Genomic DNA, 15,593 nt, shown 5'->3' with positions numbered 1-15,593 from the left:
GGAACAGGAAGTCCAGAGGTGGGTGATTCCAAGACCCCGCAGCCAACAACAGCATCAAAGCCAGAGCCCCTCCATCCTTCCTCTCTGCTCACCTCGGAGCGCCCTCCTTGGGATGGTTACCCCCACTGGGTCCCGCTGCAGTTCTAGAACTCCCCTGAGGACTTCACAAACGCCAGCTGCAGAAGCGGATGCCTTCCTCCCAAACATCTTTTGTGGGCAAAGTACACCTTTCCCACAAAGCTCCCAGAAGATTCCTTCGCCTTTCATTGGCCAGAATCGTGGCTCGTGCCCCTGACTGAACCAACGGCTGATCACTTCAGACCCATGTTTCCCCAACAGTGGACTGAAAAAAATTCACACGCACAAAAATTCAGGGGTGCTGCAGGATGGGCAACATTATCAAGAGAAGCACAGCAAGACTAGTGCCCCCACCAGGAACTCCTGGCTCACGTGACTTCCTAGTTTCCTCAGGAGACCATGCCACCTTCCTCGGGTGACATCAGATCTTTGAGAGGCTGGGTCTTCGGTGGCTGCTGTAATGAAAGACAAGCACCCAATGCAAACCAATGTAGAGCAGAAAATGACAGCAGTGATGTCCAACTCAAATCCACAGTTTGAGGAGCTGTGGGTGGCCCACAGGTACCCGGCGTCTCACCGGGACGCCATTGTAGTTATTACAGAACAAATGAAAATGATGATTTTTCTCTTTCAGTTCGTGTATATTATTTTTGCAGTTGACCAATAAGTTGTTCTGGTATAAGTCGTTCCTAAATTGCTTGAGCCTAACTCGGCGATGTTAGGTCTCTGAGCTCAGCAGGGAGCCCCTGAAGGGTTTGGGAACGTCTAGCCAAGACTTATCCTAGTTTGCTCCTGGTGACGGGGCCGGGGCTCGAGCCTGCCTCACCCGGGGCCCAGGAAAGGTGTGGGCCCGCATATACCCTTGTGAAACAAGAAGGAGGGGCCTACGCTAGGAGGACAAGCGACAGATGCTGCTAAACCAGGGCATCATCCTGGCCCGGAGCTGGGGACTGGCATTCAGCAGAGCACACTGTCGGCCTGAGACCTCGCAGCCCCACCCCAGATACTCACCGACCCCAACATCCACCTTCCCACCAGGCCCAGACCAGACACCTTCCCACCGGGCCTGGGCTGCCCAGGCTCTTGTCTGGGTTTATCAAGTGTACGGGGCACCCGGGATCCCTGCGTCGGATCCAGGCTGAACATGGTAGGACATCACTCCCGGCTGGGCCCCGTGCAGCCCTTGCCGGGTCTGACCCCTTCTCCCCGTGTCGCTCTCTCTCCCAGTGCACTCCAGCTGCTGGCCTCCTTCCTGCCCCAGGATCTTGGCGCCTGCCGTTTCCACAGCCTGAGAGGTGCTGTGCATGCCCGCCTCCCTCTCATTCTGAAGCCCTCCCCGGGCCATTCACGGCTTTCACGTTGCCCTGTGGCTTCCCCACCTCCGGGTGAAGGCACCCTGGGTGCTCCTGCTCTGCGTGTCTCTCGGCGCCACGCAGAGGGGCCCTCATGCCGATGGAGCCCCGGTCTAGCTCCTCCCTGGTCCCCTTCCTGGAGCAGTGCCCAGACGCTTAGACCATGATCCATCGGCATCTGTTCAACGAATGGACAATCCTCACAGCAGGTCGGAGTCACCCCCGTTTCATAGGTGCGGCGGGAAAGCCACGCGCAGCATGCCACAGCCCGCACAGGGCGCAGCTCGGCCTCCTCCCCTCCTGCCACATAACATGGTGCCTCCTGTCAGCTGTCCAGGTGACTCCGGTGCCTCTGGTCACCGTTACAGGGAAATGCAGGGGACAGGCTGAGCCGGAGGACGCTGGGGATTTCTGCAGCGTCGCTGGGCCCAGCGCGGTCCCCGTGCGCAGCTCCCAAGGGCGGCGGTGCACAGCCAGAGGTCAGCATGGCCGGCAGGAAACCAGCAGGTCGGGCCTGCCCTCAGCCCTTCTCTTTCTGTGGCCTCCGGGAGACACCCCCTCCCCTCCTAGGGCCTCAGTTTCCCTGTCTTGTCGATAACTCGGCTAGCTTGACTTAACACACCAGTCTCCCCCCTCCCCAATCCCAGAACCCCAGGCCCAAAAGAACATAGTGGATTCACAGAGGAGGAAATGAGGAGAATCTGCCCCCATCAGTCCCCATCCTCCACGGCCCCTCCCTCCCCAGGGCTGTTCCTTCACTCTGCCTGGGATCCAAGAACCAGCTACACTTTGTTTCTACCCACTGAACCCCTCTGAGGTCATGCTTACAGAGGAGGATCCCAAAGCCCAGAGGACACCCGCCTTCCCTAAGGTCCCACCGTCAGCAGGTGGCAGAGCTAGAGCTAGAGTTTGAACCCGGAGCAGGGGCATCCCAACCCTGACTCTGCGTGCCACCGTCAGTGAGGCATTCAGAACCCACACCGGCCCACAGACTTTTCCCGGGTCCTGCACACGATGCTGCCCTCTCTGACCTCCGGATGCCAAACTGCTGGACGTATAGACCATTTTCTCTGTAGGAGGTAAGTGTCAGATGGGATGTTTCCCAGCGAGTTACTGGAGCTTCTGGAAAAGGAGGGAACGTTCTAAAGAAATGAGAGAGGACATGCGTGCTGCTCATTCGAGTCACATCCTCATGCGAACTCAGAGGGGACAACTGCCCCTCCCACAGGTGTCTCTGTCCAGCCCCTGCCACTGGGCCACATGAATGCATCATTGGAGATGTGCACCCTTCAGATGCATGTGCATCTGCTTTTCCTGATGATCCGGGGTAGGGTGGGGGCGAGCTGAGCTGGGCTTTTCTTCCCCTTCTCAGGTATGCTACACTGGGCCGCAGGACATTACTGCTTTCCACATCCACCTTTAGACCCTGGCCAGGTAGGCAAAGACCCAGGGTGTCCTAATGCCATTTCTCTGTTCTTCCCAAGGATGCCCCACGATGGACACAGCCCTGAGTCGTGGATCACATCTAACATAGAGCCTTTCCCGGTCTGATGAGTCACTACAGAGGTTTTCAGGGAAGGAACCAGGGAGGCCAGATTTTGGGTGTCCAGGGTAGGCCTGACTACCAAGTGCTGTGTGATCTTACACAAGTTACTTGAGCTCTCTGAGTGTCCAAGATAATTCCCCGCTTTTACTGGAGGGGAAATAAATGTGTAGCTCCACAGTAGTCTGGGAATGGGGCAGTGGGGCCGATAAATGTCACACACGCTCACAGTCACCCGTCCAGTGACAGGGAGCTCACTCCGTTGACAGGGCCACCATCCCAGCCTTTTACCAGACTCCGATGGTTTGGGACATCACCTGAGCACCAAGAGAAGACTCTCTTCTCTGTCTTTGGTCACGACACACGCTCCTTGAAGGTAGAGCGTTCCTCTTCTGCCCCACGACGAGCCTCCAAGGGCACCAAGTCGGGGCAGCGCTCGGCTCCCCCTCTGCCGGCACCCCCGCAGCCTCCCCACCAAACACGTCTGGCCCCACAGTCCTGCTTCAGAGGACGTGGCTGCTGGGAGCTCCTCGAGCCTGAGCACCCTCTTTTGGACTTAACACCTGTGCCCCTTGTGCCCCCTCCACCCTTGATGCATAAGTGAGGCTCCCGGCCCTGAACCCCAGCTCCACACTCAGACCACTGGGGGCCAAAGAGAGCAGGGAGTGGGGTGCCCCCAAGCAGGACCTGGTGGAAAATCCACGGGGGGTGGGGTGGGGAATGAGAGGTTTCACTGCAACCCCAACTCCCGGCAAGACAGACCGGTGGGCTCCAAGAGCAGCAGGCGCTCCCCGCTCCGGGGCCCAGGGCCCCGATCCCCACCCAGCCCTCTTTCTAAGAAGCCAGACGCTGGCCTGCCTGCCTGCCTGCCTGCCTGTGCTTCATCAGAATTCAGCAAAAGGGACATAAATAAATAAAGGAAACTCGGCTTCTCTCCTTCCTCCTCAAGATCGCCAACGTGCAGGCGCTTAAAGACACAACAGAGGAACAATGGGTGAGCTGCGTCCAGACTGTGGAGGGATTCTCCGTTGGATGCGCTTGTGAGTTGTGTGGTGTTGTGTTTTTAAACAACCCGAAGGAGGAGGGGATGTCACTGAGATGTCTATCAGACCCGGGAGGCCTCCTGCATTTCAACTTTTGTTTATTTGTTTGCTTTTGTCAATACGTTAGTGTCTGAAATTTGTAACACGCTCGCTGGCAGCTAGAAAAGCTCCCCTGTTGGAGGGCCAGTGCTCGAAAACATGATCTTTTTAATTTCTTTCAGCTGGGCCCCTATCGCTGGATCTTGGGTTAATATGGATTCCTTATTCACGATCTCTCCCCTCCCCGTCCCTGGGTGGCTAATCAGCCTGTTGGACATATGGAAATGTTTATGCTCAAAGCGGTTAGCAACGCCCCAGGCCAGCCTGGCTTCAGACGAATGCGCCACTCACCTTGTGGGCCGAGCCCCCCACCCCTCCGCTCTCCGCCCCTCAGATCCCATTAGTCTTCCTTGGGTGGAACCCCCAGGGTCCCAAGGATAACCCCCAGGGGACACGGTGCAGGGCCAGGAGGGTGTCTCCCCAGGGGGCCTAGGACAGTTTGCAGCGGCCGGAGGACCGCTTACTGTCCCCATGACGTGCTGTGTGACACTGGCATCCTCTTCCCTTCCCTGACCTCCCTGTACAGCAGTCAAGGGCAGCGCTGGACCAGAAGCAGGAAAAGCACTGAGTAGGGCCGACAGCCCAGGACCTCTTTGTCCCTAGGCTACCCCCCGCCCCCCCCCCCCCCCCCCCCCCCCCCCCCGGCCAACTGTCCCATGCGAGGGAGAGGAAAGAGCACACGGGCTTTTCAACCACCTCAACTCCTCTCCAGAAACTTTGGAGGTGTCTGTCCCCCCCCAGCAGATGACACTGGGCTAGGGGCTAGTGGGAAACAGGGAGAGCCTGCCCTCTGCGGAGACAGACAGGCAGGCTTGGCTCAGACCGGCCCTCTGGCCCACCTTTGCCGTGCGATGCATCCTCATTAGAAAGGATGAATAAATAAAATCTTAAAAAAAAAATACAGGGTGCCCAATTAGGTTTTAATTTCAGATAAGAAACAATTTTTTTGTAGTATAAGTATGTCCCAAGTATTGCATGGATCAAACTTATCCTAGATAATTCTTTTTCTTTTTTTTTTTTAGATTTATTTATTTATTTATTCATGAGAGACACAGAGAGGAGGCAGAGACACAGGCAGAGGGAGAAGCAGGCTCCACGCAGGGAGCCCGACATGTGACTCGCTCTCGGGCCTCCAGGATCATGCCCTGGGCTGAAGGCGGCGCTAAACCACTGAACCACCCAGGCTGCCTGATAATTCTTTTTTCAAACTGAGGCACCGACAGGCCCCAGACAGGGGCTGAGACCACTTGCCCAGAGGTGGAGGCTGTGGGGAATGGGAGGACCGACCCCCCAACACACATACACACCCAGAGACTTCTAGGGTGACTTTGCAGGTGCGGGCTCCACGGTCCTTCCTCTCCTGGTGCTGGTGACAGCCAGGCTGTGCAGGGAGAGGCCATGTGTGTCTTGCCCCCAGGCTACGTGGCAACAAGCTGGAGAGAGAGGGATGGGATTGCAGATCAGCTCATTTCATTGTTTATCTGACATGCAAATTTAACTGGGAGTCCTGGTTTTGTTTTCTGTCTTTCCTGAATCTGGCAACCCTGGGAGGACACAGAGTATGTAGGCCCCAGAGCCCAGATCCAGAGCCCAGGCCTCACTTCTTTCCCCAGCACCTCCCACCGCCCTGCCCCACTGTATCCTCTGCTGTGACACTCTGCAGACAGCAGGGTCTCTGCAGTGATGCTGGGGAGGAATCGTCCTCATGGCCTCAGAAGACCATCCTAAAACCCTGGAACCAGAAGTGGGTGCCAAAGAGATCCAGTGGTTCTTTATTCATCTTGGTGGGCCTGCCAGGGCCTAGAATAGGAGGAAGGAAGGAAGGAAGGAAGGAAGGAAGGAAGGAAGGAAGGAAGGAAGGAAGGAAGGAAGGAAGGGAGGGAGGGAGGGAGGGAGGGAGGGAGGGAGGGAGGGAGGGAGGGAGGGAGGGAGGGAAGGAAGGAGGGAAGGGGCCTGAGCCACATCCCTCTGATTGGCTCTTGGGAATGGACTTTCTGGAACCATGGAGAATGCTCACAGAAGTAGAATTTTCCCACTAGGAGCAGTATCAAGGCTCCCCCATCCTGTGACCCTCCTGCCTGCCAGGCTTCGGGACCTGGGCAGCACAGACACAGCTGCCCTTCAACCCGAGTCTGATGGAGGACGGAAGAGGGAGCTCTGCCTCGGCCCGTCCTGTACTGGATCCCCCTGCCCCGACACCGCAGTGCCTCCCTGTCCTGGCCCGGCCACTCCTCCGCAGAGTCAACAGAGCCACTGAAGCATAGGAGGGTGGGGGAAGGAGAGGCTGTGAGTGAGCACTGGGCCATGTCCTAAAGTGCCAGCCAGATGGCCATCTGTGCAGTTTGGCCTCTCCAGGCCTGCTGGGGCAGGAAGTATGAAACCAAAGCCAGACAAGGGCGGGGATCCAGCCAAGTGCCTCTCTGCAGACGCCTCCAAGCACATGCTGCTCCTTGCCCAGCTGACATGTACATGTGCACGTGTGCACACGCGCGTGCACACACACACTACTCGGTCACCTCGCCAGTCAACGCTGATGAGTCTGGGGGTTGCTGCTGCTCCACCCCAATGCACCCAAGACTACAGTCCCATCCACAGACGTCCAGGCGGTGCTCAGAGGGTTTTCCAAAGCACCTACTGAGCCCCGGGAAGGGCTCTCTGAGGCTGGAGATGCCGGAGAACAGGTCCACAGATGGGATGGTGTCATGGGACAGCTGAGAAATCAGAAGTGGGTGGGGGGCTGGTTCTTTCTGGAATCATCTAAGCTCCCCAGAGAAGGCCACAACCCCTTCCTCTATCAGGCTTCTGTTACTGCATCTGTAGAACGAGGACCCCAACCCCTCTTCTGCCTACCTCATTAGAAAGGAAAGTTCCTTGTAGACTAGGAAGGGATTGGCAGGACTCACGGTCTCTGCTTTACGATTGTGTTTATACGATGGAAAGCAGGCTTTTCTATTTTCGTGGGGCGGGGGGGGGGGGCGTGCTGTCTCCACAGGGTCTAGTGCCTGTGCAGGCAGTCCGGCCAGAAGAGCTCAGATGTTGGAGAAATTGCTACGGGCCGGTCTCATGTGTCACACCAGCCTGTCACTTGCCATGTTCTCCGTCTGCAGAGCCCCAGACTCGCGCAGAGCCCCGCGTCAGCTCCGGTCCATCCTGTTTCCCATGCTCTGCGGCCAGCATCTCTGCCCGCGCCTGGGTGGGCCCGGGGCCACGGGTGCCCGTTCCCAGGCCCGCAGAAATCCTCTCTCCGGGGGCACCTCCGCCAGACCTGGCTGAACCCGTTCCTGAGCCAGGAGGGGATTAGAGGCCCCCACTGAGCCGGAGCTGGGGATTTGGCACAGAAAACCCCTCCCTTTCAGCTGGGCAGAAAGAAGAGGGAGCTGCTCCAGCAGCCCCAGGGCTTCCTGAAGAAACTTTGCACCAGAGCCTCCTGCTTCCTGAGCCTCCGCTGATGAACAAACCTCCCTCGGCCCCTGGTTGCCCAGATGCTGAAACAGGCTCTCCTGCCACAAGGCACCCTGTTGGGGGTGGGGTTGGGGGAAGGGGTGCCAGCCGGGGATGTCAGGGACAAGGGGCCCGACAGCGCAGGTGCTCCCCGCACACCTCACCAGCCACCCAACCTGCTCTGCGGGCCTCCAACGGGTCCCCTTCCTTCCAGAGGCCTTAATTTCCTCAGCTGTAGAATGGAGCAGAAAGAGAAGGCTGGTCCAGGGAAATTTCAAAGCTGCATGAGTCTTAGAGAAACAGACTGCTCTGTGGAAAAGGGTGTCAGGCCCTCCCATTTCTCGTTTCTCCCCTCCCTGCAACACACTCACACTCTCTCACACACCCCGGCCCTCACTGCCCTAGGGTGCACTCTGGGCTCTTGGCCTGGACCACTCCAGCAAACCCTGCCCATGGGGCAAAGAAGAAAGGGTCCCCAAGGGTCAAGGCTGGGACAATGGGAGCAAGAAAATAATAAGAGTATCAAATCATAACTCATAAAATAAATATCCAGGAGCCACACGGTTATAAAATGCATAAATGGGGGCAGCTCTTCATTACAGAAGAATTTCAATTAATATGTGCAAAACGAATGAGGAAAATTCTAAAATTTTCTATTACAACACCACAGTAATAATTACTGCAGACAAGATGCTAAAATTAGCAGGTGAAAGTTTAAGGAAAAACAAAAGATTTGAATTGTCACAAAACAGCTCTCCTAAGATATTTATCAATTATGAAGGGAGGAGAAAACACAGTAACCTGCAGTACAGAAACTCAAGGCAGACCCCACCTCAATCAAGTGACCAAGGTTAACATCACCAGTAATAAGGCACATCAACATCACGTGGCTCCGATCTGATGCGCTGAGAAAGACGCATCTCTTACAGGGCACGCTTGCCAAAAATGTGTAACCTCAATCTAATCATGAAGGAAAAATCTGACAAGCACAAATGGAGGGACATCCTGCAAAGTCACTGCTCAGTACCCTTCTGAAGTGTCAGGGTCATGAACAGCAAAGGTATCCTGAGGCATTGTCACAGATTGAAAGGGACTAGGGAGACACAGCCACTAAATACCACATAGGGTTCTGGATTGGATCCTGGGGCAGGAAAAGGACATTAATGAGAAAACTAGTGAAATCTGAATGAAGTCTGTAGGTTAGTAATAATATTACCCACTATTAATTTATTGGTTTTAATAATTACATGTAAAAATTATTTAAGATGTTAACATTAGGAAATGCTAGGAGGTTATACAGGAGCTCTCCGTACTATATTTGCAATAGCTGCCCATATTCTATTTTTAAAGTCTCCACCCTGATGTCAATCGCTAGATTACAGTATTTCCTTCCATGGGTCCATCCCTCAATGAGGGTGCGCCCTCTGTGCCAGTGTTTTGCATATACAATTTCATTCAACTCATAATGACCTCTGAAAGAGGTATTGGTAGCCCCATTTTACAGATAAGGAAACTGAGGTTTAGGGCCACATACTAGAAAATACAGGCACCAAGAGTCAATCTGAATACAGTCTATCTGAATCTAGAAACTATGACAGGTGATGCCTGTACTCAAATGCAAAAGGAACTCAGAACGGAGGTTGCAGGCATTTGATGGAGCATCAAGGGTAATGCCTTCTGGTCCTTCCAAGCACAGCATTCTGGTGCCACCTACTCTAATCTCAACAAAGGGCTGGTCCTTTGATAGTAAGGTAGTGGTTAAGAACAAGCTTCTAGACTGCTTGGATACAAATCCCAGGGCTGCTACTTTATTTATTGTGCTGCTTCAAAAGTTACTTAATCCCTCTGTGTCTACAGTCTCCTCCTGTATAAAATGAGGGTGATATTTAGTATCTATCTATAGCCTGACTCTGATGGCCAAGCACTGAGAACAACTGTGCATGCTCTAGAAGTTTTAACCAGTCACTTTTGCCTTCACTCTCTGCATTTGTCCTCAACCACCTGCAAAATGCCAACTTGCTGAGTGGGTTTTTCCAAGCTAAACAGTGAGTCAAGGTCCAAGCAAAAGCTAAGAGTGTGCTCTGGAGAAAGGAGCAGAGAGGGGTCATCTGGCTGTCATTATCAGCCTGAAATCCTAAACTGGGTAACAGCCAAGAATCATCCAGAGGCACTGTGGAATTAGAAAAATGTCAAGGCAGGAAAGGAGCCCTGGGATAATCCAATTGTCTACTAACCTGCATATGGTCCACAGGCAGAGGCGTTCATCTGTCCCAGGTGTAACCAACCTAAGGTTAATTTTAAAAATAGAAAGAAGAGGAGAAGGGAATTGAAGAGGAGGGGATGGGAGGGAAAGAAAGAAGGAGGAAAAATTCTCACCTAATGATCTCACCAAGGAATCCTAGAGTCCCTGAAATTTTGAACATGAATCAATAGATCTCAGAATGCTACTGAACGCCAAAATCTAGGCAATGCTTGGCTCCTGCTGGCTCAGTGAAAGCACTAATTTTTTTAAATGCATGGAATGATTGAAACCAAGCTGAGAACCGCCCTTGCTGATGTAAAGCTGGAGATGGAATTGATATGAGCCTTAGCAGAATATGCTCTGTGGTTCTCCAGAGTGCTGAAGTCTGTTAAATACCGGAATTCTCATCAACTCGATCAAAACCAATCAATGACTCACACCAGGTTTATATGCGGGCACTTTTGTGGTAATAAGGCTGATTAAACTGATTTTTGAACTGCAAAAATCCATAGTTTTGCATAGCTAATGGGTTGGCCTTCACTGCCAGGTTATTTAGGATGTACATTTTGCATCCAAGCGCATTGCAGATCTCCTGCCACAGTTACAAATACCTGTATGCCAAGAGGCATCTTCCTGGGAGGATATAAAATACATATTCTGTACTCTTGTTTTAAGTGGGCTTTGCAACACTGAGATCCCCCAGTATCTGCCTTTAGCCATTTGTTTCAGTGGCCTCAGCTGTAAATTGGGGAGGTTAAACGAGGTCAGTGGAAAACTTTTAAAAAATACCAATGTTCCTATTGCTGCTCTAACAAATAACCACAAACTTAGTGGCTTCAACAATATAAATTTATTATCTTCTAGGTCTGGAGGTCAGAATGAGTCTGAGTGAGTTAAAATCAAGGTGTCATCAGAGCTGCATTACTTCTGCAGGCCATTAAAGAGAAATCCTTTCTTTGTCCGTTACAAATTCTAGAAACCACCTGCTTTCCTTGGCTTATGTTTCCCATTTGATATCTTCAAAGCCAACAGCATGGAACCAAAGCCTTCCATGTTGCCATCTCTCTGGTTTTCTCCTTTACCCCTCTTCTACTTTTCAAGGTCCCTGCAAGTATCTTGGGCCCATCTGAATAATCCAAGATAATATCCTTATTTTAAAGTCAGTTGGTTAGGGGGTACCTGGGTAACTCAGTAGTTGAGCATCTGTCTTTGGCTCAGGTCATGATCCCAGGGTCCTAGGATTGAGTCCTGCATCAGGTTCCCTGCAGGGAGCCTGCTTCTCCCTCTGCATATGTCTCTGCCTCTCTTGTGTGTCTCTCATGAATAAATTAATTAATTTTTTTTAAGTCAGCTGATTAGCAACCTTAATTTTATCTGCAATCTTAATTTCCCTTTACCACGTAACCTAGCATATCCATTGGTTCCAGAGGTTATGACATGGACATCTTTAAAGAGCCATATTCTTCCTTCTATATAATCTAAAACAATTAGACAAAAAGCATGGGAAAAATATGTAAAACAATTGTCTTCAGATGTTGAACAATATGCATCATAGTACTTAAGTTCTTTAGAAAAGAAAAACAAAGGAAGTGAGTATAAATATTTCTGCCCAGAGCCATTTATTGGACTTGGCAAAGATTTGTGTAGATCCAAGGAGCAAGTGTAGTCTCCATACCTTACAAGAGAGAGATTAGACTTTGGGAAACCTAAGATTTTTGGATTCTATGGGACAGAGAACTGAAGAGGAAGAAGCTATGCAGAGAAAGAGCTTCAGAAGTCTGCACAGAGATCCCCTGAGTCTGGTTGAATACTAAGCTACAAGTGTGTAGGAAGATACTCCATGAGTCTAGAAAAGGAACAATTGCCAAAGAAAGAACAACTACTGGGAAACTACGAGCTGAACAAATACTAAAGCTCAACAGGGTTGAGAGACATTTGAGTTCTAACCAAAAAGAATGGAAATACCTTACTGAATGCTCAGAGCATTCAGAAGAAACCGCATAAAAGGCACCAGTAGGGGAACTAAGCAAGCCCTAGAGTAAATGCTACTCTAGACTCTACCAAGTTTACAAACAAGTCTCATAAGTACAAGATGACCTGAAAGTAAACTAACTGGCTGCTAGAACATGACTCAGTGTACTCAACAGGAGAAAACAAAATCCACACTCAACAATCTCATTTTCACAATGTCCAGCATCTAATAAAAAATAACCAAACATGCAAAAACAAAACAAAACCGAAAAATGTAACCCAGTCAACAGAATCAGTCTACAGAATCAAACCTAGAAATCATAAAGGTAATGGAATTAACATAAAAAGACTTCAAGGTAGATATTATAAATATTTTTAAGAGTTTAAGGAAACTATAAGCATAATAAAAAGAGAAAAGGAAACTTAAAAAAAAAAAAAAACCTGGAACATCTAGAGCCAAAAATCACAATATCTAAAATGAAAAGTTCACCAGACAGGCTTAAAATCAGATTAGACATTACAAAAAGAAAACATAAGTAAAATTGAAGAGGAGGTGAGAGAGACTATCCCAAAAAAAAGCAGAAGAGAGAAAAAAAGTGAATAAATTAAACAGAGCCTCAATGACATGTAAGACCATATTAAATCGTCTACCATATGTGTAATTTGGAGTCCCCAAAGAAAAAAGAAGGAGCAAAGAAGTTTTTTGAAGAAGTCATACATAGCTGAAAATATCCTAAATTTTATTAAAAATAAAAGTTAACATCCAAAAAACGGAACAAACCCCAAGGCAGAATAAATACAAAGAAAATCACACGAAGACATTTCATAATCTAGTTTATGAAAACCAATGATGAAGAGAAAAATCCTAAAAGTGGTAAAAGAAAAAATACCACATACAGAACATAACTAAAAACTTATCGAGATTATTCAACTGAAACTATGCAAGCCAGAAGACAATGGAACAATATATCTGCTATAGAGAGGAGGGAAAAAAAATGCCTATCAATCTAGAATTCTTTATCAAGTGAAAATATTGTTTAAAGGGAAAGGCAAAATAAAGAATTTCAGACAAATAAAAGGCAAGAGAATTCATTATTGCTAGGCTACTTGCATTACAAGAATTATTAAATAAAGCTCTCCTGGCTGAAGGAAAATATCAGATGGAAATCAGATCTTTACAAATGAATGAAGAGTATGGAAATGCTAAATATGTGGGTAGATTTTTAAAAATATGTGTTTTCTTGCTTCTTATTTTCTTTAAAAGGTAGCTAACTACTTCATATAAAAATAACAGTGTATTGTAGGTTATAATATATGTGTAAGTAAAATATGTGACAACAATAATACAAAAGAGAGGGAGGGAAAGGAAGTATACTGTTGTAAAATTCTTACATCACATATAAAGCAGTATATTGATGGAAAGTAGACTGTGATGAGTTAAACATAAATATCACAAACTCTAGAGCAATAACTAAAAACATAAAACAAAGAAGTGGTTAGTAAGCTTATAGAGAGGGTACAACAGAGTCATAAAGAAAAATTGAATTGATACAGGGAAATAATTAAGGGGGGAAAGTGGAATAAGGAATGAGTGGGAAAAGTAGAAAATAAATAGCAGGATCACATATTTAAACCCAATCTACCAGTGATCATATTATTCCATTTCAAAGGTCAAAGGCTGGGTAAAAAAAAAAAAAAAAAAAAAAAAGCAAGGCCAGACTAGGTAAAAAAGCAGCAGGACCAGACTACATACTATCAATAAGTTAACCACTTTAGATATAACACAGAGAGGTTAGAAACAAAGGATGGAAGAAAACATACCACACAAACACTAATTATGAGAACATTCCATTAGTACATTCATATCAAGTAAAGCAGATCCCATAAAAAGGAATACATGCAGAGATAAAAAGGCAGATTACACAATAATAAAAGGATATGAGAATGATAAATAGTGTCAACAATTTTATGCCATAAATTCAACAATTTGGTAAACATGTACCAATTACTTGAAAGCCACAAACTACCAAACTCACTCAAGAAGAAGTAGAAAGCCTGAATAACCCTATAGCTACTGTACTGAAATAAATTGAAATAAGTCTTTCTACAAAAAAAAAGCACTAAACTCCAATAGTTTTACCAGTTACATCTATTTAAAAAAAAAAAAAAGTAGGTAGAAAGGAAATTCCACACCTATCAAACGCCTTCAGAAAATATAGAAAGAGAAATCACTTCCCATCAGGTTCTATGAAGCCAGGTTATCCTGATACCAAAAGCAGTAAAAGATATTATTAAAATGGAAAACTATAGACCAATACTCTTCATGGGGCATAAATTGCTTTGAAATATGAGCAAACTGCATTCAGTAATATACAAAAAGACCATGACCCAGTGGCATTTATCCTAAAAATAAAAGGTTGGTTTAATATTCCAATATCAGTGAAATCATATGATTATCTCAATAGGATTAAAAAAATCATTTGACACAATTCCACATCATTTATAGTAAAAACTCTCAGTGTAGTGGGCATAGAAGCCAATAGACATTGGCTTCCTTCCACTTTTTGTGAGACCCAAGGTCTTGTTTTCCTCTCTCGATGGGCCCCTCTCCCCAGGAGTTCAACCACACTGAGGCCCAGCAGTCCAAAGTCAGCCCTGAAGAAAGAGGACAGCCCTGAAAGCTGACTGAGACCATCTTCTAAGTCAGTGGCTGGGTCTGAAAGCAGTTTAGAAGTGGCCCAACAACCTCCAACCGAAGGTTCTAGAAAGGACAGTTGACTAGGAGTTCCAAAGTCCCTCCTGTTGGCATTCTGAAATTTCCACCACGCATTAGAAACTGCTCACAGACCCATATAGCCTCAGGGTGTGGAAGATCTCAGAAATCTGGAACATCCTATCCTTCATTTATACACAGAGAAACTGAGGCCCAGCAAATTTTCCAAAGTCACACAACAATTTGGAGACAAATTGCTCCAACCAGAGTTCTATACCACTGTGCTAAGCTTCAAGGCAGGGAAAAGGGTGGAAAAGCAGCCACTGCTCAACCACCAAACACAAACAGATCCTAGCATCACACAGTGGTTTTTGGCTTTATTATTAAAATATTATTATTATTATTATTATTACAAATATTATTATTTTATTATTATTATTATTATTATACAAATATTCCCAAACTTACCAAATGATAGAAATAGCATAATTAACACCTTTGAAGGTATATCTATCACCTAGATTTAACAACTGCTAATACTTTGCACTATTTGCTTCATTGTATTTTTGCTGAAATATTTTGAAGCAAATTACAAATACCATGACATTTCACACCTAAATTCTTCAGAATGAATTTAAAAGAAATAAGAGCATATTCCTGTGCTAATTCCAATGTCATTAAGGTACCGAACAAAAGTAATAGTGGTTCCCTAAAATCTAAGCCAATCTGGATTTTTAGCAAATGCTGCTGGTGTCCCCCCATCTCTCCTGATCCTCCCTGGAAGTCAGCTGCAGCTGCGATGGGCAGCAACCTTCCCCACAGATGCTTCCCACTCAAGTAGCTGCATTTCTACCCAACAGCAGGTTAGCGCTGCAGAACCTTGTTTTCCCCTTAATAGGGCAGGTCCAAAGGGTCAGGCAGTTAAACCTCAGGAGTAACAACCCTCAACCAGTGAGAGGCAGGACCTGGTCAGGAGATCCTCAAGCTTCCTCAAGGCTTTGAGGGACAGTTCTGAGTGTGCTCTGCACAGTCACAAATGGAGCCCCAAAAGCAACTGAACCCCCATGGCCCACAGCAGGAACCCACTCACTAGCTTGGCTTGTACTGGCTT

The 15,593-nt window shown here is 48.1% G+C and overlaps 1 long non-coding RNA gene across 1 annotated transcript in view; it reads right to left on the bottom strand.

Annotated features, from left to right (window-relative positions):
* LOC112651263 (uncharacterized) overlaps positions 1-15,593 on the bottom strand; it is a 261,862-nt gene that overhangs the window by 95,465 nt on the left and 150,804 nt on the right. Inside the window, exon 5 of the long non-coding RNA XR_004815063.1 lies at positions 5,423-5,548. This is a non-coding gene — a long non-coding RNA (uncharacterized LOC112651263). The remainder of the gene's footprint in view (positions 1-5,422; positions 5,549-15,593) is intronic.

This window comes from Canis lupus, chromosome 4 (assembly GCF_003254725.2).
Source record: "Canis lupus dingo isolate Sandy chromosome 4, ASM325472v2, whole genome shotgun sequence".
Lineage (NCBI taxonomy): Eukaryota > Metazoa > Chordata > Mammalia > Carnivora > Canidae > Canis > Canis lupus.
The sequence above is the reverse complement of the archived record's forward strand: the minus strand, read 5'-3'. Positions and strand labels throughout refer to the sequence as shown.